At 51.4% G+C, this 23,240-nt stretch overlaps 1 protein-coding gene across 7 annotated transcripts in view; it reads right to left on the bottom strand.

Annotated features, from left to right (window-relative positions):
- The window catches only part of jph2 (junctophilin 2), a 184,639-nt gene that overhangs the window by 17,104 nt on the left and 144,295 nt on the right, over nt 1-23,240 (bottom strand). The gene's annotated exons all lie outside the window — the stretch shown is intronic.

The raw sequence follows: 23,240 nt of genomic DNA, 5'->3' as shown, positions 1-23,240 counted from the left end.
TGCGGTGTGTCACCAGGAGGACCGCCACCAGTGCCGCAAGAAGTTAAACAACCTCCACCGGACCACATGGGTGAATTGATATCAGTCCCCTGGCACCGGTCCCGCCTATCACCCTCCCCTCCCCAACGACCGTGAGCCTGGCACCACCCCCGCGCAGCACCATATCGTGCCCCAGCCCGTTCATGCCCAGAGTCGTGTCTTCACAAGTCCTATCCTCCCATGACCCCTCGCCACCAAGATGCATGAAACTTGGGGCTCACGATGCCTCTCTGAGTCCCCGCAGGAGAAGTTGGCCCACAACAGATGGGAGAGGGCTCAGATAGGTGGCGGGGCGTCAAGCATGACAGTCCTCACCCCCTACGAGGAATGGGTCCTGGAGGTCGCGAGGGTGGGCGAAGACAGATCCGATACCAACATTGAAATTGGCCTGCACCGTAGAGGTGAGTATCCACTGGACCCCACCCAGACAATTATCGGGATGATTTTCCTTCCCTCTCACTGACCACATGCCCATTCTCCCACAGGTTCACCATCCGAAGGTCCAGCCCATCCAAGGTGGTTCCCCCCCCCCCCCCCCCCCCACCCCCCCACCCCCCACCGCCCCGCATGAGATCACCACGGAGAGCTCTGGAGAATTCCACCATAATTGCGTCATGGCTGTCATTCCCACCCTTCACCAGCACAGAGACACATACCTCGGTGGGCAAAAGTAGTGGACAGGCTTCTGGGACACAATCTGGTGAGCACCACATCAGGGGAAGGCAGGAACATCCAGGTGAGACAGCAGTCGCAGGTCTGCTGGATCCCAGGACCTAACTGAGTCCCAGTCAGATGCTGAGCCCTTGGACCAGGTTTACTCGTAGCCTTTGCACAGAGTGTGCCCATGAGATTCAGAGGGGGATATCAGCAGTGCCACAGCCAATTGGAGTCCCAAAGGCTGTGGGTGCAGGGGATGGTGCCAGCAATGCATGGCACCGAGGCTAACACTGTTAGTGCAGCGACCGCAGTGGACAGCCTGTAGCACGATGTCAGGACCATGAGTGGTGGTGTCCAAGGTGTGATTCAGTCAGTGACAGCCATGGCTGCGCGTCTCGGCAGCATGTCTAAGTCAGTGGGGACCGTCTCTATGCTCAACCAGTCTTTGATGCAGGTGGATCTTTCCGAGGTGCTGCAGAGCATGTCCCAGTCTCAGGTGGGCATTGTCAAGGCACTGCAGAGCATGTTCTAGTCACTGGGGGACATGCCCCAATCTCAAGTGGAACTTGCTGTGGCACATGTTCCAGTCACAGGTGGGCATTACTAAGGTTCTCCAGAGAATGTCCTGGTCGCTGAGGACTTTGCCCCAGATGCAGGTGTACATGGGCGACACACAGCAGAGCATGGCCCACTCACAGAGAGCATCACTGAGGGCATCCATACCATGGTGCAGAAATTGGGGAGCCAGCAGAAGCACAATCCAACTTATACTCTGTCCTAAGGAGATCCCAGGTCTCTACGGGCACTGACAGGGAGGAGGGAGCGCTGGATGCCAACCCAGAGCCTCCCTACCGGGTGGCGATGGCGCCCACCAGCACTCCCGAGTACCAGCCCCCACCGAGACTGCGCGTCTCAGAGTCCACATCCGGAACATGGTGGCATCTCAGGGCAAGCGCCACCGGCAGGTGGGCTGGAGTCCTCCGGCACACGGCCACCAGAGGACACATGCCAGGGGCATCAAAGGCTCACAGAATTCAGTAAGCAGAAGACTGCCTCCACCGCTGATGTGCATCCTGGAGACACACTTAGACATAGCGGCAGAGTGCCGGAGGGCCAAGCAAATAGAGGTTCACTGAGAGAGCACTGGTGTGTAGAATGGGGGGGGGGGTTGAAGGTGGAATAAAGGGGGAGTGAAGAAAGGTGGGCGGGATGGTTGGCGAAGTATGTTGCCCCGCTGATTTTCTACGCTGTGGAGGGCACAGCCGACCACCACAAAGCGGGCGACTCTCCAGGGAGTGTGCTGCAGTACACCACCAGAGAAGCTGATGCATTGGAACCGCATTTTAATCAATCCAATGCACTGCCCAATGTCAGCCCAGATGGCCATATGGGCAGACAATCAGAAAGTGCTTCCAGGCACTTACCCTCTGGTCCTCCATGGCTTCACCCAGCAAACCCCACATCCCCTGCCATCCCTCAGGGTACCATCCAACGCGCCCTGCACAAAAGGCCCCGGCTGCAACGGGAGCCCCCAGGCACCGGACCTAGATCCTCTACCCCGACACCCACTGGCAATGTTACCTGGACTGGGCGCTGGTCCCTTCCCCGGACCATACACCCACCTTCTGGTTGCGGGGATGTCCCTAGCTGAGGCCCAGCTCTTGGGTGTTTGGATGTTGCCTTCTGCCTCTATGGTGTTGAAGCCTCTGATGTTTAGGCAAGGTGTCCAGGCCTCACGGTCTGGTTGGGATGCAAGGTAGTCACTCTCACCTGCGAGGTGGCATATCTACACACGGGAATCCACTTGGGTGCTGTGAAGTGCTCACATTATTAGGATTCCCTATTGGTAATAGCCTCCAGCTGTTGCCCAGAGCCCACCATTGTCAGGGGGATTATGGGTGGTCGGTGGGATAGATAGGCATGGGCCTGACCTTCCCCCGTTACGGGTACGGACGATCCAGGGAGGGCAATGGTGCACCCACGTGTTCTGACAGTCCAGCTCGCCCGCCCGAGGCTGTTCCCCCCCCACCCCCAAGCACAAGATCAGCAATGGCTACTCTTCTCCTCAGATCCCCACAGCAGCCATTCTGCAGTTTCACATTTTTCAAAGGGTGTACTAATCAGCGCCTGCTTGACCACTTGCTGGGGAGGCGGTGAGATCACGGGAGCCATTAAATGGGGGGGGGGGGGGGGGGGGGGGGGGAGGGGGAGAATTCCCATTAATGGTATGGAGATTGACTTTAATTGATGTTTATTGGTTTCTTGCCACGCCGAGACAGAATCCTCATCTCGCCAACAGGAGAGGGCCAGTTAGATCTGATCGGTGCCCGCCATGGTTCCCGATGATGGCCTCTCGCGATCTAACGGCCACATCGCACGCTACTTTTATTTCAGGCTTCTGCCTTCTTTGGTATTTTGCGGTTATCTCCATTCATCATTCAATGGTTCAGAAATTAATATGGTTCTTTCACATATCTTCCTTGACAACATTGGAACTGTGATGTGAAACTATGTTTTACATAAAAAATGATTTTTTGGATTTGCTGACTGGAAACACAATTGCTTCTTTTAAATCAAAGGAGACAACCTGTCTGAAAAGCCACACCAGGTACAATGGCCGTAAAAGAGATGAATGGGGGGGTGGGGGAAATCTTCTATCCCATTAGTAAAGCGTTCAATCACCTTGGTACTCAACTAGGCAGACACATACATTGAGGCATAATCATTTGGACAATGGGATCCTGCCTAAGAGAAGATTTCCCAGTTATGATCTAATCAAGGTAACCAGAATACACCAGCTGTGAACATTTTTGGGTCAGTTGCAAGGAAATGTTATGTAGCCAGGAAAATGTCTCAAACAAACACTGTGGGCGGTATTATCCCAACGGGAGACTAAGTGCCGACGCCAGAGTGAAAACCGGAGTGTTTCACTCCGGCATCGGAGGCCGCTCCTCGCCCCCTATTCTCCCACCCTCGGGGGGCTAGGAGCGGCGCTGCGTCATTTACGTGCGCCAGGCCTTGGCGCCGCGCGAAAGCGGCGCCGCGTAAATTAGCGGCCGGCGCCGCGTAAATGACGTCATCCGTGCATACGCGGTTGCCATCCTCCCCGCGGGCGCCCCGCAAGACATGGAGGATTGATCTTGCAGGGCAGCGGAGGAAAAGAGTGCGTCCTTTAGAGACGCCGGCCCGCCGATCGGTGGGCACCGCTCGCGGGCCAGACCCCTAATGAGCACCCCCCCCGGTGCTCGATCCCCCCTCCCCCCCCGCCCCCCCCACAGGCCACTGTTCACGCCGGCAGCGACCAGGTGTGGTTGGCGCCGCCGTGAACCCATCGGATTGGGCAGACCGCTTGGCCCATCGGGCCAGAGAATCGGCGCTCGCCCGTTAGAAACGGCGAGCAGCGATTCTCCGAGCGGCCTGTCGTATGGGTAAGAACATGGCACGCCGTTTTGGGGGGGGGGGGGAAATCGCGTGCGGGTGCTGGGGCGGCGTGGCGGGAATCGCCCGGCACCCCCGCAATTCTCCCACCCGGAGTGGGGGGGGGCGGGGGCAGAGAATTGCGCCCTGTGTGCTTCAGCACTTGTTTTTTCTCCAGAACTAGACAAGCAACTAAGACGCTGAAGGAACAAAACCCTGAATGGGTTCTTTCTTTCTCTTTCTCTCTCTCTCTCTCTTTCTCTCCCCATTCTCCATCCAACTTGCAAGCATTGAACTCTGTCTGCTGATCTTGACTACCCAGGTGCCACAGATAGAAATTTTAACAAACACCTCAATCCACACTGCAAACTGTAGGAGAACAGATAAATTGTCTGGCTATAGCTTTTAACCACCTTGAAGTCGAAAGCCCAAGTGGGAACACCACCACCTGGACATTCCCCACCAAGCTACTTACCATCCTGATTTGGAAATGTTCCTTCACTGCTGCTGGATCAAAATCGTGGAACTCCCTCCCTAACAGCACTGTGAGTGCATCTACACCTCATGGTTTGCAGCAGTTATGGCAGCTCACTGCCACCTTTTCTAGGGTAACTAGGGATGGGCATTAAATGTTGGCCTAATCAGCGATGCCCACACTCCATAATGAATAGAAGTGAAGGCAGCAAGACCATCAAGTTCATTCTGAAGCCAGCCAAGACAATCAACCTTCAAGAGCCTTAAAGCCCTTCAACTTTACTAAACTGTAAATTACTTAAACTATTTTGTCCACTCTGAAATCTGCGCATGTTTGTGTGTGTGCACATTTGTATGTGTTTGTGTGTGTGTAAATCAGAAATTTAAAAAAATATTTTTTACTCACACTGGGTTAAGTAAAAAAAAACTATCCTCTTTACTGTAAAAAAAAATTAAGAAAACCTGTCTGATCGGGTGGGTTTCTCCCATTCATCCGCTGGCAGGATAAATGATGGGCGGTGAGAGATCCAAAAATTAGTTTCACGCCAGCGTGAAATTGCAAAAGGACTTAGTCCCACATAGGACAATTCTTACCATTGTATCTTTTTGGTCAGAGCACATAAAGAGGCTAAGTGAATGGGTAAGAACATGGCAGATGGAATAAGCTTGAAGTTATCCACTTCAGTAGAAAAAACAGAAAGGCAAGGTGTGAAATTCTCCGTTCCTGAGACTATGTGTTGACGTCAGGGCAGGATTTGTGGACTTCAAAGACAGCAATACTGGTGCAGCACCTGGACTGATTCAGCGACCGTTGAGAGGCTAGCACCGGTGCCACGAGGGGCACAATCAATTCCAATGGGAAATGGGAATCGCTGGATTCGCGATTGACACTCAGAAGGCTGACAAGCTGCAGCCGCATATACACACTTCATTCCCCACACACGCTCATCCCAGCCAACAAGATGACTCTGGTTGTGCTGGAGCACGCCAATACAGCTGATTGGCTGGGACCAGAGGGCACCTAGGGGATTGCCCTGGGACACCATGGCGCTTAGTTCACAATGTTCAATATGTGATTGCAGTCCCAAACCAATTTCCCTCAGAAGTAGCGAATATGCCTTTGAAATCACCTTCTCAGGGAAACTAGGGACTGCTAATAAATGTCCACCCTTCCAGGAATGCCCACACTGCCAAAGCTTATTTTTAAATATCACTGGTGGTTAGTTGTTATTAAATTTCCTGAGTGAGGTATCACGTGATACGAGCACGGGAGTGGCTTTGTTTTCACGAGCTCACGCTCTGATCATCTTTTAATCTGTCTTTTCATCTTTATGCACATTTGTTTTTGTCTTTTCTTGGTGTACATGGCACCTGCGATGTCTTGAGAATTATTGGTTGACATTTATGCATGATGGAGCCAAGACATCGGTTGTTCGTAGCAGCCAGGAGTTGGGGTTAGACCCTGCCTTTAGTGGTGCAGTTGCTTTGAGTGGACTCCCGCCCTGACCGTCCTGTATGCATTGAAGGATGATGGCTAACAATAAAGATATTGGCCGGGATTCTCCCTTCTGGGGACTAAGTCCCCATGCCGGCAAGAAAACCTGCGCCAACCACTCCGGCATCAACAGCCCCCGAAAGTGAGGAATTCTCCATATTTTCAGGCGCTAGGTGGACGCCGGAGGGGTTGGTGCCACTCCTGCCAGTGGCGAAGGGCCGGCGCGAGTTCGTGCATGCGCGGAATGGCCAACGTGATTCTGCGCATGCGTGGACTAGGCGGTGTATTTTCGCGCTTGCGCAGGGGGGGGGGTTCTCTTCTCCGCGCTGGCCCCCGGGCAATATGTCAGAGCCCTACAGGGGCCTGGCACGGAAGAAGTGCCCCCACGGAAAAAGCCCGCCTGCAGATCGGTGGGCCCCGATCGTGGGCCAGGCCACCGTGGTCCCCCACCCCTGCCCTCCTGCCTCCATCTTTGATTTTTCTTTTGCTTTCTTTGTATGCCAGAAAAGAGGTTTTGATCCTGATGACTGCCCTGCATCTCTGTTGTTATACTGGACTTTGCTCCTTGCTGATCATGTTGCTGTGCTTGATGTTGTCAATTTCCTCCTTTTTACAGGGAAGCTATACTGTGGGTCTCTTCACAGTAACTTCATTGAAGCCTACTTGTGACAATAAGCAATTTTTATTATTATTAGATGGCTTCGAATTTGGGATTTGTGTACAATCTTCATTCTATATGTATAAAAGGAAGGTGAGCAGAGTGGAGGTGTGTGAGGGGTGGAAGGTTGGGGTTGGAAGGTCTGTTCTCGCTATGATTGAGCAATGCCCCCCCCCCCCCCCCACCTCAGTTAGAGCTAATTAGTTTTGCATTTTTAATAAACATCTTTCTTCTAATTTTGATTTTTGAGCATCCGTGCTTTCATCCTTTTTGGGTTCAAGAAGACTGAATGTTACCCTGATGAAGACTGGGTTTATCTGACTCTTCCTTTCGGTGGAGTTAGTCTTTTCTCCCACTTTGGCTGTTTTACCCAATGGGTGGAGACTGGTAATCCAGGTCTTTATTTCTCACTCCTTGCTCTTCTTGTGATTCTCTATGGTAGACCCAGGTTCCAAGGTTTGAAGTCTGAGTTTTACTTGAACGTGTAGTGACTAGTCCTCTCTTTATAGTATTATAAAGAGCCGATTGAGAATCGGAGCATAGGTTGACGACCATCCGTGTTCTGGTGAGACGGCACGGTGGAGTTTGGCAGTGGACGGGTCGTTACATTACAAGACGGCTTGTAATTTACTGATGTTAAGATGTTAACAGACCATAACGCTAAAAATGTTCTGAAAACATTTATTTATGCAAGATAATTTAATGGTTCTCTGTTCTGTCCTGGGCCATGATAGAGGTCAAATTGTGATGTGGGGTATAAAAGTAATGTAACTCCCCCCCCAGCACTGAGGTTATCATGGTTTTTTTTGTTTCCTCTGTTGTTTTTCTTTGAAGTGATGGGTATGATGTAACTCTATGTTGTTGACGATATCCTATTTTGGTGCAGACAGGTCTTGCAGGAAAGCTCAGAGTCTTTGAAAATCTGTGGTGTTAAAAACATGGGGCGCAATTCTCCGATGTCACGCCGGTTGGGAGAATAGCGGGCCGCGCCAGTTTTTCACACGACGCCAGTCCAACGCGCTCCCACTATTCTCCCAAACAGCCAAATGTGTTCCATCGTGTTTCCCGCGCAGAAACACGGAGAATCGCCCGATGCACCCAAAATTCTCCGGCCCGGATGGGCCGAAGTCCCGACGTCGTGACGCTAGGTCACGCCGTCGCCGTCCACACCTGCTTTTTAAAGTCGTCAGCCAGTCATGTTGGCTGACGAGCAGTGAGGAGGTGAGCGGACCGTCCCGGAGTCTCTGCAAACTGGGGAAGGCATCCCCGAGAACGCATCCCACGGGACACACAGGTATCCCGTGGCAGGCGGCTGCCGAGGTGTCAAATAACCTCTGTCTAACATGTCATTTCTCTGCTGTGGTGAATGTAACTTAGTAATTCACACTGTATTTACCAATACCATTGTAAGCGCAGTAGCGTTATCCGACCACTAGGGGAAGTAGCTCTGGGAATGCTCAGGAGTTTGTTCAGGGCTCCACCCTTGGCTCCGCCCATGACTCCTCCCCCTAGACTGCTGTATAAATACCCTTGTCCAGCGCCAGCCTGCAGTTCATCGAGAGTTCAATGGGTAACAGGCTGGCTCTGTAGTAAGTAGATTAAAACCACTGTTCATATCTTAAAGCACGTGTCTAGTGAATTGATGGTCCATCATCTGCCCCCCACTATCCTTCTGTAGGTGACGATAATGTATTCGAACCGAACGGCTATGTTCAGCGCAGTGGTTGGGGCTGCTGCACTTCAGTTGGACATCCAGCAGCGCCCACAGCCACATCCCACAGTGGATGCAGGGGTAGCTGCAGCAGCTGAGGGAATGGCCGTGGAGTGGCCCGTCGTCGAGCAGCATGGGGGAAGGAGGAGGAGGAGGAGGAGGAGGAGGAGGAGGAGGAGGAGGAGGAGACATTGATGGTGGAGCCAGGGCGCCAGAGGCGACAATCGAGGCCTAGGGTGTACCGTGCCCGGGTCTCTTTCGAGACACTGCCGGACATCACCTGCAGGAGGAGACTCCGGTTGAGCATAGAGACGGTCGCACATATCTGCCAACCCGTGTCGCACCTCGCCCCACGTGGAGGACATGCGATCCCGGTTGCCGTCAAGGTGACGGTGGCACTTAACCTTTATGCTACCAGCTCCTTCCAGTCTCCGAGCAGGGACCTATCCGGGATATCGCAGGCATTGGTCCACAGGTGCATCCAGGATGTGATCGACTCCCTGTTTGCCATCGCCGACCGCTACATCACCTTTCCCGGGGACTTAGCAAATCAAGAAGCACAAGCCCGTGCATTTGCCAACGTGGCCGGGATACTGATGGTCCAGGGAGTCATTGGTTGTGTTCACGTCCCCATGCGCCCGCCTGCAGGCAACAGGTAAGTGTTCACATCCAGGTGGTATGCGACCCCCACATGAGGATCATGCACGTGTGCGCAAGGTTCCCTGGGAGTGTGCATGATGCGTACATTCTTGCGCAGTCATTCATCCCTGCTATGTTTGAGGAATGGCCCCCCCGGCTGAGGGGCTGGTTGTTGGGCAACAGGGGACTATCCACTGAGGTCTTGGCTGATGACGCCTATACGGAGGTCTCAGACCAACGCGGAGACCCTTTACAATGAGGCCCATGCAGCAACCAGGGGTATGGTGGAGCGCTGCTTTGGTCTTCTGAAAATGCGGTTCAGGTGCCTGGACCGCTCCGGTGGGGCCCTGCAGTACCAGCCTGAGAGGGTCGCTCGCATTGTTGTGGTATGCTGTGCGCTGCACAATATTGCAATGCAGAGGGGAGATGCCCTGGTGGAGGAGACGGAGGGAGAAGGCACTGGCAGTGGTGCCAACACGGAGGAGGAGGAGGAGGTTGGTGGTGCGTCGGGCGCAGCACACAGACACGACCCGGGTGCAGTCGTTCAGATGGACAGCACACAACTCCCACCACCACACACACACACACACACACACACCCCCCCCCCCCCCCGCACCCCCGCTCCATGTACACTGCTCCACTTTGAGATCACCCTTACCACAGCGACACTCGGTCACCATCATGATCCCCGTGGCAACGGAAAAATCACACAGTCTTACAAGTTAGATGCAACAGTGAGTTTAATGGTGAATATTAAGTACAGATGCCCTAGACCCTACAACTAAACTGTGCCCTTCACCCGTGCCAACTTACTCTGTGTCCCTCTTCATTGCCTTACCATTACGTCTAAGTGAATCCCCAGATGGTACAGCAGGAGTGGAGGCGGACTGCTGAGAATCATGCCCCGCGACATGTCTCCCCGTCGGCACTCGTTTCCTGGGGCGACCCGGCCTTGATGGGCCAGGCTGCTCCGCGGGCGTTTCGGATGACATAGTGCCACCCTGTTCTGCCCACTGCCCACCCGATGCACCAGGGATGGGACGGGGGCAGGCCGAGCGTTCAGGGACGTCCCGTGATGGAGTTAATGGGACGGGCCCCAGAACCTCCTACTCCCTCGGGGAGCCCGGTGGCCCCCGGGCCTCACTGTGGGACGGAGGTGCGAGCGGGGAGGTGCCCCGTTGCCCCACCAACACCTGGAGCTGCCAGGCCTGGAGGCCTGCAACCGTATCGACCAGGGTCCGAAGGTTCGCTGAGACGTCCAGGGAGTGAGACATTCCCGCCAGGGACTGTGCGACCTCAACCAGTGAGTGCGCAACGCCATCTAGCACGTGCGTCAGGCGGTCAATGCTCTCTGCGACTGACTGCTGGGACTGTGCCATGGCCTGCTGGGACTGTGCCATGGCGTGCTGGGACTGGGCCATGACCTGGTGAGACTCGGCCAGGGCCCGTAGCGCACCGGCAATTTCATGTTGGCTCTGGCGCATTGCTGCCTGTGAGAGGGCAACCCTCTCCAGGGCCATGGATGACACGTGCACATTAAGCCCAACGCCTTGCATAACCTGACCCATGGCCGAAACCGTTTCACCCATTGCCTCGACCGCGGACGCCACCCGTGCGGTGTCAGCCTGGGTGGCTGCCATGAGCGGACCACTCTCTTCTCCTGGACGCGGTTTGACTCCTCTAACTGCGTCTGCAGCTGCTGGAAGACGTCCCTCATCCCGTCATTGTGTCCCTGGGTTTCAAAATGCATCGGCTGTCCAGGTGGATCGAGTAAATCCAGGAACCCGGGAAATGTCTGGCCGCCAGCTGGATGCTGGGCCTGGGCTGCCCTCCGACCGTCCAGCCCCTTGACTGCTCCGACCTCCACCTGCTGTACCTGCTCAGCTGTGTGATGCACACCAGACCGTGACCCAGGAGCCTCATCACTTAATTGCCCAACCAAGGTGAGTGTCTCGGGGATGGTGGATGGTATGGGAGACAGCAGTGCCGCAAGCTCTAGGTCTTCGTCTGTCAAAAAATCAGCAGTGTCCTGGTCCCAGTCATATCCCAGTGCAGGGTGCACGCGGCCCATGTCTGGTTCTCCGTCAGGTGAGTCTGTTGACTGCGTCGCCGTCCTCTATGCGTCCTGCTCAGGAGTCCCTAATTTGGAGGATGGCACTCCTGGCCGACCTCCTGCCACCCTCTGGCGTGCGGCCCTGGGTGGGGTGGTCGTTGCAGATGGGCGCCTGTGTGTGGCACCAGACGGCCCTGGACGTTCGTCAGCACGCCCTAGGGATCAAAAAAATATGGGGTTAGTTAGACACGCTCGGCCAGTGGTGGATGATCCAGTGGGTAGAGTGTGAGGGCACAGAGGATGGGGGGTCCAGTGGGTAGAGTGTGAGTGCATAGAGGATGGGCTGGGGGGGGATTGTCATGCAGGGTTGTCTCATTTGGTTCTGCACCTCCAACCTCGCATTGCGCGACCTCCCGGGTGGCAGATCCCCCAGCGAGGTCCAATGCCCTCTGCTCAAACACTGTCAGGGGGTGCATAATGGGTGAACCCCCTCCGGTTCTGTTGCGCTCCCGGCTGTTGTGAGCAGTCTTGTCCTGTTGGGGGGGGGACATAGATAGATCATCACTGTTCGGCAGGTATCACCAGGGCGTTCAGATATTGGCACAGGTTGGGAGGAGAGTTGAGCTACACCATGGCATCTCTCCAGGGGGTCGCAGCGCTCATGTGGGTCTGTGACAACTTTGTTAACCACCCTCCACTCACTCTCGCCCCCCCTCCCTCTCGTGCCCGGGAAGGAGGGGGGGGTGGGGGAGGGGGGTGATGAGGGACATGGGGGGGGAGGGGGGGGGGGGGATGGTTGTGACCCGGGGACACCCTCGTGGCACTTACCCTGGAAACCCTGGTGAGGTCGTGGAGCTTCTTGCGGCACTGCTCCCCAGACCGAGAGATCTGCCGCACAGCACTGACTGCCGTGCCCACCTCACGCCGGGCCCGTCGCACAACGCTGGAAGGTTAGCGATGCCCTCGTCTTGGGCAGATGATGCCCCTGCGCTGCTCCACCTCATCGAGGAGGGTCTCGCGGTCAGTCTCACCAAATCTCGGGGCAGCCCTCCGTGGCTCCGACATTTTCACCCCCTCCCTCGTTGTCGTCGCTTGCGCACTTTTACGATGCGGAGCGGCGTCATTCGGGAGTCATTCGGGCGTCGCGGCCTTCATACGTTAACCCCCCCCCCCCCCGTGTTTCCCGCGGCCCCACTCCTAGCCGATTTCTGGGGGCAAGAATCGATCGTGAACGGGGGCGTTTTGCGCCATCGTGAAACTCGGCCGAGTTCATGACGGCTTTCCCGATGCCGCGCGGCATCGGAGAATCGCGCCCATGGTAAAAGTACTTGAGGCTTCCGGACTTGTAGCTTCGATGAACTGTTGGACCTGCTCATCAGCTGTCAGGCAGAGCAGTTCAAAGTGAGTGGGCCTCTTCAAAGTTTTCACAGTTCAAAGACAAGGATGATGATTTTGATCAGAGAGCTGCCTGAATTCACCATGTCAAGAGCGATCTTCAAGAGTGAATAAACTCGGTTTGTTCTCACTGGAACAACAAAGGTTGAGGGGCGACCTGATCGAGGTGTACAAAATTATGACGGGCATAGACAGAGTGGCTAGTCAGAGACTTTTTTCCAGGGTAGAGGGGTCAATTACTAGGAGGCATAGGTTTAAAGATGCAAGGGGCAAGTTTAGAGGAGATGCACGATGCAAGATTTTTACACAGAGGGTAATGAGTGCCTGGAACTCGCTGCCGGAGGAGGTGGTGGAAGCACGGACGATAGTGATGTTTAAGGGGCATCTTGACAAATACATGAATAGGATGGGAATAGAGGGATACGGACCCCGGAAGTGCAGAAGATTGTAGTTTAGACGGGCAGCATGGTCGGCGCAGGCTTGGAGGGCTCAAGGGCCTGTTCCTGTGCTGTACTTGTCTTTGTTATATATAGAATTTCAGTGCCGAAGGAGGCCATTCAGCCCATCGAATCTGCACCGGCTCGTGGAAAGAGCACCCTACCCAAGGTCAACACCTCCACCCTATTCCCATAACCCAGTAACCCCACCCAACACTAAGGGCAATTTTGGACACTCAGGGCAATTTATCATGGCCAATCTACCTAACCTGCACATCTTTGGACTGTGGGAGGAAACCGGAGCACCCGGAGGAAACCCACGCACACACGGGGAGGATGTGCAGACTCCGCACAGACAGTGACCCAAGCCGGAATCGAACCTGGGACCCTGGAGCTGTGAAGCAATTGCGCTATTCACAATGCTACCGTGCTGCCCTTCTTTGTTATTTGTTCAGGTTGCCCAGGGCTAGAAGGGGCAGTCCATGCACGGGCACCCATCCTGGGGAACATTTCCAAAGTCACCCGTTGCCCTCAGTCTGAGGCCACCCAGCCCCCAGGATCCTTGGGGGATGTTCTCTCTTCAGTCTGGGAATAACAGAGGGGCACATGGGCAATGCACTCATCCCCTTGAACACCCCCTCGAAGCCCAACATGCCAGGCTGTCAACGATAGGGTGCCTGTGCCGGGGGACAATGTACCATTGTCAATACCAAGGGGTGGGGCCTCAAGGTGGAGGCCTGAGGAAGGGGAGTGAGGAGGGGGCCTGAAGGGGGATGGTGAGAGGGGTGTTGAGAGGAGTCCAGTCACCCTCATGCATGTGTGGTGTGTGAGGGGGAGGTGACCCGTTATTTCCGTGGTGGGGGGGTGAGGGGTTGGACTGTTCCCCTTGTCAGCATTTTCACTGGAGAGCCAGAGAACCTGCCTTTGGTGGCTGGGTTTGGAGCGCCCATTAAAGATGGTGCCCCGAGATTGATAAGTGCAGGCTGACTGGTGTGTTAGCCACCATGCATATTTTAGCTAAAGGTGAAAAAATCACACCTTTGCGACGCTCCTAGTGTCAAAGGAAACCATTCCAGTTTTAAAACCGGAGATTTGCGGCCATTGAATATCTTCACTGCAATCAAAGGACGGAGGCTCCGCTTCTTGCGAAGGAGATCTCAAAGTAAGGGCCCTATTGGTCGAGAGAAGAGTCTACAACCACAGGAGCCGACCATGTGAAATGATTGTGACCACTGTTATTTGAGCTGGATGTTGGAAAAGCATTTACCTCCTGGAAGTAAAGTAACACATTTAACCAGTGGTATAAACTAGAATATGTTTTCAAGTAGAGAGAATTTCTAATTCTGTAGTTAATGTGTGAGAAAATCAGCACTATCCTACAATCTGCTAGTTTGGTCTTTTAAATATATAATGTAAGGGTGGCTAGCACTGCTAGCTCACAGCACCAGGGACCCGGGTTCAATTCCATTCCTTGGGTGACCATTTGTGTGGACTTTGCACATTCTCCCCGTGTCTACGTGGATTTCCTCCAGGTGTTCCGGTTTCCTCACACACACCAAAGATGTGCAGGTTAGGTGATTAGGCCATGCTAAATTTCCATCAGTGTCCAAAGATGTGCAGTTTAGATGGAATGGCCATGATCAATGTGTGGGGTTACGCAGATAGGGTGGGGAGTGGGCCTAGATAGAGTGCCTTTCAGAGGGTTGGTGCTGACTCGATTGGCCAAATGGCTTCATTCTGCATTATGAGGATTCTATGGAAGTTGTTGCTTGGGATATTTCCTTGGTCAATAATCTAAATAAAAGCGGATGTATGGGTACCTCGGAGTAACACAATGCTAAAAATCACTATCCTGATTTAAACACTCACTCCCACTGCTGTCACACATTATCATGTTTAGCTGGTTCCTGTAAAGTAAAATTTACAACTTATCAAAACTGAGGAAAATAACTGAGGAAAGAATGTACTTGCTAAGGCCTTTTTAAACAGCCATTGTAAATCATTTGTTTTTATTCATTCTTGAGGTAGGAGTGTCATTGGCAAAGCCCACATTTATGGCCCAATCTTAATTTTCTGCACTAATCTCAAAGGGTTTTTGTTGTTCCATAACTATACAACAAATTTATGGATTTGGAATATTTTATACAAGGGTTATTATTTAAGGAAAACAATCTACCAAATACTGAAAAGCATTCTGGGAGAAATCAGTGCTGTCACCACAACTTGGAAGGGGATTCAGGGGAAGGACCTTTGCACTCAAAAGGAGGAACAACGTTGGCCAGAGGGTGGTATTGAAAAGCAATTTGGGAGAAATCAATGCAGTTACCAAAACTTGGAAGAGATTGAGGATGGCCCACTGCCAAACAACGGAATAGCCCCAAACACTACATTACTGCAGTGTTCCCAACCCTCCTTCCTCCTTAAACCAAAAAAAAAGTGAGACAGTACTTTAGGAGAGCACCAGACATGCGAGGGACACTATTCTGACTGTGGATTTAAGAAGGCAGCTGATTGGTGAGTAGGTCCTTGTGATTGTTTTTATTTTATTAAAGTAATTTAACAGAGGGCTAGTCATGACAGTTTGTGGGACTTGGTGTTCCGCCTGCGACATGTGGTCAATCATGAATGCTGACAACGTCTCTGATAATTACTTCTGTGGGAAGTGTATCCAACTGCACTTGCTGACTGAATGAAACAATTTGGTTTGAGCAGCAGCTGGAGGTACTAAGATGCAACCAATTGGCGGAAAGCTTCATAAATAGAAGCTATAGAGACGTGGTCACACCCAAACTAAAGGAAGAAAGGTGAATGGCCGCCAGATGGGGCACGCAGTTAGTGCAGAAGTCTCCTTGGCTGTGCCCCCTGGGCAGCATGGTAGCATAGTGGTTCGCACAATTGCTTCACAGCTCCAGGGTCCCAGGTTCGATTCCCGGCTTGTGTCACTGTCAGTGCGGAGTCTGCACGTTCTCCCCATGTCTGCGTGGGTTTCCTCCGGGTGCTCCAGTTTCCCCCCACAGTCCAAAGATGTGCAGGTTAGGAGGATTGGCCATGCTACATTGCCCTTAATGTCTGAAATTGCCCTTAGTGTTGGGTAGGATTACTGGGCTATGGGGATAGGGTGGGGGTGTGGGCTTGGGTAAGGTGCTCTTTCCAAGAGCCAGTGCAGACTCGAGGCCGAATGGCCTCCTTCTGCATTGTAAATTCTATGATTCTATGATTCTCTCTAACAAGTATGCCCTTTTGGATACTGATGAGGGGGTTGGCCCATCAGGTGACAGCTGCAGCAGTAGTCAGAGCGGTGGCACCATAGCTGGCCCTACTATACAGAGGAGGGGGGCAAAGCATAATTGAGCAATACTAATTGAGGATCGGGGCACAGATAAGCGCTTCTGTGGTCATGAAAGAGACTCCAGGATGGTATATTGCCTCCCTGGTGCCAAGGTCATGGATTTGTCTAAGCAGGTACAGGAGATCCTGAAACGAAGGGCAAACAGACAAATGTCATTGTCCACATTGGTACAAATGGCAAAGGCAGGAAGAGCAGCAAAGACATTACAGGGAGTTAGGTAGAAGCTAAAAAGCACCTCTAGGGTAGTCATTTCAGGATTAGTCCTCGTGCTACAGTGCAAGTGAGGCTAGGAACAGAGAGATACTACAGTTGTAGACATGGCTAAAGAGACTGGGGGAGGGCTTCAGATATGTGGGTCATTGAGATGTTTTTCAGCAAAGGTGGGACTTATAAAAGCAGGACGGGTTGCACCTAAACTGGAGCGCACCAAAACCCTAGCCGGGAGGTTTGCTAATATGGTTCGAGAGGGTTTAAACTAGTATGGCAGGGGATGGGAACCACAGCAGCAGGCCTGCAAGTGTAGAAACTATGGAAGAGCTTGAGACTAAGACAAATATAGCAAAGAGGGAGAGCACGCAGAGGGAAGTCGCTGATCTCAGTGGGTCTGGTGTGTGTTTGCTTCAACGCAAGAAGTGTAACAGGCAAGACTGATGAACCTAGAGCTTCGATTAATGTGGGGAATTATGACATTGTTGCTATTACAGAGACATGGTTAAAGGGGAGACAGGACTGGCAGCTTAACATTTTGGGATATTGATGCTTTAGACGAGACAGAAGGGGTAGCAGAAAGGCTGGGTGAATTGCATTACTGGTTAGGGAACATAACCCATCTGTGATAAGGAAGGATATCTTGGAGGGATCCTTCAGTGGGGCATTATGAGTAAAGATCATGAATAGGAAGGGTGCAATCACAATGTTGGGGTTGTACTACAGGCCTCCCAACAGCTAGCGGGATAAAGAGGAACATACATATAGTCTGATTCTGGAAAGATGTGAAAATAGCAGGGTTGTTGTAATGGATCCAAGACCGTGTTCCCCCCTCTATCCTTCACTCTTCCTATCTCCCTTGCCGCCTCCCATTTCCTGAGCTGGTGAACTAACATCGTACTGGCCTTCTTCACATACTCACACACCGCCCCTCTCACCTTCCTTAACTGCCCCACCTCCTTCCCTGTGGATATCAGACCAAACTCCATCTGCAGCATCTGCCGCTCCTTCAACAACCCCACCTCCGGGGTCTCGGAGTACCTCTTGTCCACCTGGAGAATCTCCCTAACCACTCTGTCCATCTCTGCCCGCTCCACCTTCTCCCTATGAGCCCGTACCAAAATCAGCTCCCCCCCTAACTACTGCCTTCAGTGCCTCCCATACCGTTGCTGCCAAAACCTCCCCGGTGTCATTGTATCTCCACATACCCCTGGATAGCCTCCCTCACCTGTACACACACCTCCTCATTCGCTAACAGTCCTACGTCCAATCTCCATTATGGGCGCTAACCTCCCTCCTTGCTCATCCGTAAACCCACCCAGTGTGGGGCATGATCCGACACAACAATCGCCGAATACTCAGCATCTACCACCTCCACCAACAAATCACTGTCCAAAACGAAAAAATAAAAATCGATCCGGGAGTACACTTTGTGCACGTGGGAAAAAAAAATAAAACTCCTTTGCTCTTGGTCGTCCAAACCTCCATGGATATATCTATCCCCCCTTCCCCATCTGTTCCATAAACCCCTTTAGATCCTTTGCCGCGGCTGGCACCCTCCCTGTCTTCAAACTCGACAGATCCAATTTTGGATCTGTAAGCGTATTAAAGACTCCCTCCATAATCAGCCTATGTGAGTCCAGGTCCGGGATCTTCCTCAGCACCCGCCTCATAAACTCTGCGTCGTCCCAGTTCAGTGCATAGATATTCACTAATACTACCGGCATCCCCTCTAGCTTCCCACTCACCCTATCATACCAACCCCCCCGCCCCCGGGTCCGTCACTATGCTCCCTACCTCAAATGACACCCACTTATTGATCAAAATCACTAGCCCCCTAGTTTTCGAGTCTAGACCCGAATGAACAACCTGCCCAACCCACCCCTTCCTCAGCCTAGTCTAATACCCACCCTCAGGTGTGTCTCCTGTAGCATTGCCACGTCTGCCTTCAGCACAGTGGGATGTACGGTAGCACAGTGGTTAGCACAGTTGCTTCACAGCTCCAGGGTCCCAGGTTTGATTCCTGGCTTGGGTCACTGTCTGTGTGGATTTTGCACGTTCTGCCCGTGTTTGTGTGGGTTTCCTCTGGGTGCTCCAGTTTCCTCCCACAGTCCAAAGATGTGCCGGTTAGGTGGATTGGCCATGATAAATTGGTTAGGTGGGGTTACTGGGTTACCGGGATAGGGTGAAGGCATGGGGTTAAGTGGGGGTGCTCTTTCCAAGGGCCAGTGCAGACCCGATGGGCCAAATGGCCTCCTTCTGCACTGTAAATTCTATGATTGTATGAAACGCTATGATTCAAACACTTCAGATGCACGGACAAATGGGTCCTCTTGACCGGCCCATTCAACCCTTTCACGTTCCATGTGATCAGCCTGGTCTTCCCATATTCATACCCCTCCCCAATCAACCATAACCCTTCATAGGCCAGCCTCCAGCCTGCGTCCCCTCAGGCCCGCCCTCAGGCGCCCACCGTCATCAACCCACAATTTGTTTCCAAACACCAGTCCCTCCCCTGTCAGCAGATCAATACCCCCCTCCCTCCCCAATAACAATCCCACCCCCCATCAACAAACCTATCACCTGCTCGCTCCCCCCACTGCGCTTCCATGAGTGAGCCCCCCCAACTAGCCCTGATAGCCCCTGCCCATTGCACCAAGCATCCTAACCCCAACTGATCTCCCCCCCCCCCCCCGCTCGAACGTACAAATGCAAAACATCACAATCCACAACAAACACAAAGAAGAAAATTCCATGCACCATCCCCCACTAAGAACAAAGTTAACCTGCAAACAAAACGGAGCAACGGCCCAAAATTTAGTGCAAAACAAACATACAAAACCCAAAGAGAAAAGAAATTTAGCAGCAGAACAAGAAAACAACTATTTGCCCCTAAGTTCAATGTCCTCCATCACCAGCCAGAACCCTGTCCTCAACAAAGTTCATTGCACCATCTGCCGATCTGAAATAAAGAACCTGGCCCTCATAATATACCAGTTTACAGGCATCTAATTGTAATTTGATACTGTCATGTGTCAGACCAACAAATTTAAATTGAATGAAAAGGTGTCGGTAGATTTAGATTAACTTAATTCATGTTGCTTCCGAATGTAATCAAGGACAATATAAATGTACGGTTTTCTTTGGAAAACTCTGCAGTGCTTCTGAAATATCTTCCCAGAAGTAAAATTCTCGATACATATCTATGGTATTAAATTTGAGAAGGACATTGGTACAAGGCAAACATGGAGATTTACATTGTTATATCCAATGGTTTAAATGAATTTGAATTAGCTAAAAATTGATGACATATTTTTCCACATAATTAAACCATGGCAACGTTTCCAGTGTTCAAGTTTTTTGTGGATTAGTCCCATTATTCTGTATTTTTGTTGTACATTGATAAAGAGAGAATAAAGGTTTAATAGTAACATTTTATGGGAATCAAAGGCTTTGGAATTCATCAAGTCCTGATCTGTTACTGAAAGTGCAAGTGGAGCAGGACAAGACTGAGCTCGAGATTGGCATGGGAGTGACCTCATCCCAAATCGTGGAATATGATGTTTAGCATAAAAGGGGTGCAGGCCAGCATGGAAAGATAATCAAAACAGAACCTTGTTGTTTATCAGGTTGTAAGTTGTAAAAATTAATTTTTCAAAACTCTTCAAATGTTCTTTTACTGTTTTCCTAAAGACTTGCCACTGACAAACCTGCATCAGGCTTTTGCTGCCATATTGGTAAAATAAATATACTTGTTTTATGTCTTCATATCTTCAATTGGCTCCAATAAAGATGAACCTGGCACTATATCTGGTCATTCTGCCTCTTTGAATAGTATGGGGTGGCACAGTAGCACAGTGGTTAGTACCACTTCACAGCACCAGAAACCCGGGTTCGATTCCTGTCTTGGGTCACTGTCTGTGCAGAGTCAAACAGAAGCAAAGGGAAAGGGGAAAATGAAAGGGGCAGCAGGGTAGCATGGTGGTTAGCATAAATGCTTCACAGCTCCAGGGTCCCAGGTTCGATTCCCGGCTGGGTCACTGTCTGTGTGGAGTCTGCACGTCCTCCTCCTGTGTGCGTGGGTTTCCTCCGGGTGCTCCGGTTTCCTCCCACAGTCCAAAGATGTGCGGGTTAGGTGGATTGGCCATGCTAAATTGCCCGTAGTGTCCTAATAAAAGTAAGGTTAAGGGGGGGTTGTTGGGTTACGGGTATAGGGTGGATATGTGGATTTGAGTAGGGTGATCATGGCTCGGCACAACATTGAGGGCCGAAGGGCCTGTTCTGTGCTGTACTGTTCTATGTTCTATGAGAAGAGGTGTTCTTGCACGCAAACTTTTGCCTCAGTTCTGTTGGAGCGATTCAACTTTTTTAACATTCGGTTTGGTTCATTTTGTAAATTGTGCTATGCTTCGGTTTTATTCTGCAGTGTTCAACACTTTTAGGGTTTTGTTGGCCATTTCAGTTTGATGTTCATGTCAAGGAGCATTTTATTTTCTGGATTTTTCTCCAGTTACCCAAGGCTGTCGTTTGCAATGTCACATTCTCTCGAGTTGAGCATGGCTTCCTTTAATCTCAGCCAAATGTTGGGATATTTTACTATCTTAAAGACACCTAACGCACAATTTAACTACAAAAAAAAGTTCCGTTTTGAATGCGAATAGCGGGGTGCCTGCAGCACCAAGAATGACACCACTATTGAACGGGACTCTGTATTTTCTTGGGGCTACGCGAGGAATGCCCCGTCGAGGCTGCACTTATTTCACTTCAAGCACAGCTCAGCTAATCAGTGCGGGAAGAGATTGGGAGGCCATTTTTAAATGCTACCTCAATCTCTTGACCCCCTCAGCTGCCCCAATGTGGTCTCCGGACACCCCCAATGCCCTCTTAGGGTGTCATTGAGCCAGCCTCACCCTATCTCTTAAGGGCAGGGCACCAAGGCCCGATCCCTGGCATGCACAACTTGGCACCTGGCACCTGGGTACCTTGGCACTGCCAGCCTGGAACCCTGGCAGTGCCCCTTCCAGAGTTCCCAGGTGGCACTGCCATCCTGACATCTTGGCAGTTCCACCCGGGCACCCTGCATGTCCGGGTGGCAACAAGAGTGCCATAGTACCACCCTGTCCAAAGTCCGACCAACATGGGGCCTCCGATGGTCTGGGAGACTCCCCCCACCCCTGGTGCCGTTGCGCCCGGTCCACGTTTGTGTGGACCAGTGCCAAATTGTGCCTTGGAGAGGTCTCCCAGGCGCAAGCGTTAGTTTATTAATCTGGATCGCGCCGACCAACAGATCATAACATCTCGGACTTGTGCCAAACTCAATGGCCTCGTCGTGTCACCGAGTTGGGTGTGAAAAGCAAATGGCTATTATTTTCTGTTTCTGTTCCAATTCAATCTATTCAGTTAATTTAACCGAATAGATGGTTTGCTTTTTTAGATTGTGTTCTTTGAGATTGAACTTTTGAATTTCCATTTCATGTTTTAAATAGCCCTGACACATAACATTGTGACTCATATTATGTTCACAGCACTCTCTACAGGTGCAATGCATTTGGAATATTGCCATCATGTACCATTTTAATAAAGAACAGATAAGCGTAATGAAAGACTAACATTTTTAATAAGCTAAATGTCAAGCATAAATTAAATATGAATTCTTCAATCCATTTTAATACATTTTATGATTGGGAGATGCGCTAATTAAAATAGACAGTAAATGGCAGTCTACAGCCAGGTAATTCCATTTTCAGCAAGTTGACAGCTGGTGTAATGGTAGTAGTTTAAAAAAAAATACAGACTGGATAGTTCTAACATTGGCCACACAGTTTATTTATGACCGGCATGTATGTAAATCCTGGACACGCAGCCATCCTGACATGGAACTGTCTTCATGGGATTGAAAAGTGTCAGTATTAAGCTCCACTTGGTTTCACAAGGAACCTTAACTGTAAAATTGGATCTTGATTAATTTGTTTTGTGTTCAGCCAATAAAAACAACCACAGTCCAAGAGATTACTTCTTCTGAATCCCAGCCAAGGCCAAAAGACTAGTATAGCCAGACAAACCTTGAAAGTGATCCACTGGCTCCGGTTACAGTTGAAGAGAGACTCATCTTATTTTTAAGTTGCATTGCGCTGCTCAGAAATTCTGGCTAGTGGTTTGGATGAAGGTTGCTGAAGCACTCTTATTGGCATGATGCCCCCATCTCCTGTACTCGAATGCTCTCGCTATGAAGGCCAACATATGAATTGCCTTCTTTGCCGCCTGCTGTACCTGCATGCTTACCTTCAGTGATTGGTGTCATTGCACATTCCCCTGTACTTTGCCTTTCTAACATTGAAACAAGCAGAAAGAGCACGTTCTCCCCGTGTGTGTGTGTGGGTTTCTTCTGGGTGCTCCGGTTTCCTCTCACAGTCCAAAGATGTGCAGGTTAGGTGGATTGGCCATGCTAAATTGCCCTTAGTGTCCAAAATTGCCCTTAGTGTTGGGTGGGGTTACTGGGTTATGGGGATAGGGTGGGGGTGTGGGTTGGGTAGGGTGCTCTTTCCAAGGGCTGGTGCAGACTCGATGGGCGGAATGGCCTCCTTCTGCACTGTAAATTCTATGAAATTTGGCAGGCTATCATTAAGGAAATAAATCAAAACAATTTCAAAGACTTTCTTTCGTTAACTTCTGCCGGGTATCTGGGAAACCCTTGCATCTAGGTTTCCTT

This window comes from Scyliorhinus canicula, chromosome 7 (assembly GCF_902713615.1).
Source record: "Scyliorhinus canicula chromosome 7, sScyCan1.1, whole genome shotgun sequence".
Lineage (NCBI taxonomy): Eukaryota > Metazoa > Chordata > Chondrichthyes > Carcharhiniformes > Scyliorhinidae > Scyliorhinus > Scyliorhinus canicula.
Note: the sequence above shows the minus strand (reverse complement) of the source record. Positions and strands in the feature narration are given on the sequence as shown.